General features: G+C 39.3%; 1 pseudogene; it reads left to right on the forward strand.

Annotated features, from left to right (window-relative positions):
- Positions 1-2354: 2354 nt before the first annotated feature.
- Positions 2355-2890, forward strand: LOC100524298 (annotated as a pseudogene).
- Positions 2891-3793: the final 903 nt, after the last annotated feature.

Below are 3793 nucleotides of genomic sequence, written 5' to 3' on the forward strand. Positions count from 1 at the left end.
AACCCTGAGCAACTCCCTGGTCTGGAGCAAGCATGTGTGGACAGATTCTTAGAGAGTGTTAATGTCAGTTTCCTCTCCTGGGAATATTTTAACATTTACCTTTTCACTTTTAACATTCACCTTAGCCTCTCCACAACCCATAAAGGAAAATGGATGGATTCTCTCTGTAGTAAAATGATGATTAGAAAATCAGTATTTGAGACCTGATTCCAGTATGCAATATCTATTTTGAGATTGTTTAGCAATTTAACTACTTCTGTTGGTAAAATGCAGGGAAAGAAGACTGTCTTCTCTGCTTCACAGACACAAATATAAATGATGGTTGAATGAAATTGAAGGCATATATAAGACATTGGAAAACTAAAAGGATGCAAGCATATGGGTGTGGGCAGTTATATGAGCAGGTGGACTCCTTCAAATCCTGGAATATTTCTTAAGTTCCTGCCTATTTGTCTAACTAAAGATAGGAAGCAACACTAGGTCATAGGATCAAAGTTTCCAAGGTATTTTTAAAATCTTGGGAGAGAAATGTGACCATAGCTGTTACTATTCCTTTTGAGTATGCTCATTTCCTATTCTTTCTGAGCATGTTAATAGAAAAGGGTTTTTTTTAGTTTTTAATTTTTTTTGGGGGGTCACACCTGAGCATATGGCAGTTCCCAGGCTAGTGGTTGAATCAGAAATTCAGTTGTTGGCCTAAACCACAGCCACAGCCACAGCCACAGCCACAGCCACACCACATCTGAGCCCTGTCTGGAGCCTACACCACAGCTCATGGCAATGCCATATCCTTAATCCATTGAGGGTGGCTTGGGATTGGATCTGTATCCTCATGGATACTAGTTGGGTTGTTAACCCACTGAGCTACAGTGGGAACTCCTGAGAGTGACATTTTAAAAGCACTTCCCTCCTTGGACTCTTTGAAACTTCCATGAGGCAGTCATGGAGGAATATATTTGTCTGCTATTGTGTTCATTGATGGTCACTTATCAGTGTCAAGATCAATATTGGGAAATAGTGTTAATCAATTAGGTCACTGACTTCTAAGAAACACCCCAGTCTTTCAGAATCTCTCAGTTCTCAGACCCCATCTCAGATCTCAAGTAGCTTCCTACTGATGAATAACCATATCTGAGCCAACTTGGAGGAACCAGTTTAGATGAGATTGATATAGGTACATGCACTGAATTAAGGTTTATTTCTTGGCAAGAAGTAAACATGTTTTAGACAAGTTACACAGGGAATTTACCCCAGCGATAGGATATGAGCTCAGAAACTCACCTTAAGAGTGTGAAATCTCAGATAATTTAACATAAATTTTAGGTCAGCTTCTTGTTCCTTTTTGCTGACCACCTCATAATACTGCTTTATGAAATTCCTAAACATTATATTAGTTTTTTGGGGGGATAAAGATACTCTCATCAAAATAATCTATTTAATTTTTGGTGTTTATTTGATGTGGACAGTGTTTTTATATATTAATGCCTAATGAATTAGAATCTTTTATGTCCACTCCATACAAGTGTGATTATGTTCATGTTTAGAGGAACAACACAAGGACAAGAGAGACCTAGCATTCCAAGTCCTAGAGCAAGAAAGTGGTGGGACCAAAATGATTACACAGCAAATTGGACTTCAGATTCAAACCTTTCCTTAGTCCTTAGTCAGGTGCACCCTTGAGAATTAGTCTCCTGAGGGAAGAGGTTCTGTATGTTGTAATTATTCTACTATGTCCAAATAATAGCTTAGTGTCAGAAACATGGTTGATTAAAAAGAAAAGAAGGAAAAATTTGCACTGCTTTTCCAGTGAAAGAAAACATGTCTAGTGTTTAGGGTGTTTCATTTGTTTGGCAATACTAGGTGATAAAAGAAATGCAGGCATTTATTCTTTTTTTCCACGAGAAGGTGAGAGAAGCTAGTGTGGTGGCCACAATCATGACTTCAGTGTCTCTGACATTTCCCACTCACCTGCTTCCCTAGCAGACAGGAAAAGAGCATGAGAAGAAGAACCAGAGCAACATGTCTGAGGTCCTCCCTGGGGCTCCCCATCTGGCCAGAGCTGCAGGGTGAGTTCTTTGCTCTGTTCTTGGGCATGTACCTGACAATGGTGCTGGGAAACCTGCTCATTATCCTGCTGACCAGGGTGGATCCTCGCCTCCACATCCCCATGTACTTCTCCCTCAGCCACTTGGCCCTCACAGACATCTCCTTTTGATCTGTCACTGTCCCTAAGATGCTGATGAACATGCAGACTCAGGATCAATCCATTCCCTATGCAGGGCGTGTAACACAGACATATTTTTTTTCATATTTTTTGCTTGCATTGATAAACTTCTTCTTACAGTGATGGCCTATGACAGGTATGTGGCTATTTGTCACCCCCTACACTGTCCACCATCATGAGGGAGAAGCTATGTATATGGCTGTTGGCTGGATCCTGGCTGCTCTTCTGTGCTGATGCCCTGACCTACACCCTCCTCCTGGCTCGACTATCCTTCTGTGCTGACAACATCATCCCCCACTTCTTCTGTCACCTTGCTGCCCTCCTGAAGGTGAGCTGTTTAGACACCCCCCTCAATGAGCTGGTCATCTTTACTGTGGGAGGAACCCTTTTCATCCTGCTTTTGAGTAGTATCATGGGCTCATATGTTTGTATAGGGACCACAGTTCTGAGTGTCTCTTCCACCAAAAGATTCTTTAAAGTTTTTTCACCTGTGGCTCCCATCTCTTTGTGGTGTCTTTATACTATGGGACACTTGCTAGTGTTTACTTTTTCTCCTCATCATGGGACTCCAATGACAAAGACATAATCTCTTCTGCCATGTATGCTGCAGCTACTCCCATGCTGAACCCCTTCATCTATCACCCCAGGAACAGAGACATGAAATAGGCCTTAGAGTCATTTGTCAGTAGGGCTAACTTCTTGAAGTGACAATCACTAAATACTCTTACTGCAGTCATCAGCACAGTGAGATTATCTCCTAAAATTAGCATATGGTTGCCAACTCTATAACTTCAAATGAATATGCATTCAGCTCTCTTATATCATATTAATAAGTAAATAAGGTCTTTGGGATTTACATTGTTAAATATTCTCTATCATTAATTTTTTTCTGCTTCATCATCTCTTATAATATATGTGAAAAATCCTATACAAAATATGTCACATAATTGATTGTGGTTTTGCCTTTTTCTCCTTTTAGATATGACAGTTTTTGCTTATATATTTTTTATAATATGTTATTGAGAACAAAATGTTTTAGTATCTTGTCCTGCTCCTTTTGGACTAATTCTCTGTAATTTTGCTGAAATTGACTTGCAGTGGCTTCAAGCTGATTGTGAACATCTCTTTTCAACTTCAAAGTCAATGACAATATTCTGGTTGAAGTCAAACACAGTGGCTCTAAGTGAACTGTGGAAATTGTCAAGTTCTACAAAGTGATGCTATCCTATTTTTAGGAGCCTTGTCTCATCCACTGAGCAGCACACCATTGCAGTTATAGTCAGAGGAGATTTCTCTTTATCACCAGCTCCTACCCTCACATCTCATTTACTTCCTTTGCTATTACTATAGATGTAGCATATATCAGTTAGTTGGTGTTTACATGACATTTCTTTTCCATTATTTAAACATTTTATGTGCTTATAGCTGTAAAGCGTTAGTGGTTAACAGTATAAGATAGGTTTTACTCTTTTTATGTAGGTTGTCAGTCAATGTATTTCTGGGAAATTTGGTCTATTAACATCTGATAAAATAACATTGTTCTGAATTTATGTTTTCTGTGTTTTCTAA

The sequence above is a fragment of the Sus scrofa genome, unplaced genomic scaffold (assembly GCF_000003025.6).
Source record: "Sus scrofa isolate TJ Tabasco breed Duroc unplaced genomic scaffold, Sscrofa11.1 Contig59, whole genome shotgun sequence".
NCBI lineage: Eukaryota > Metazoa > Chordata > Mammalia > Artiodactyla > Suidae > Sus > Sus scrofa.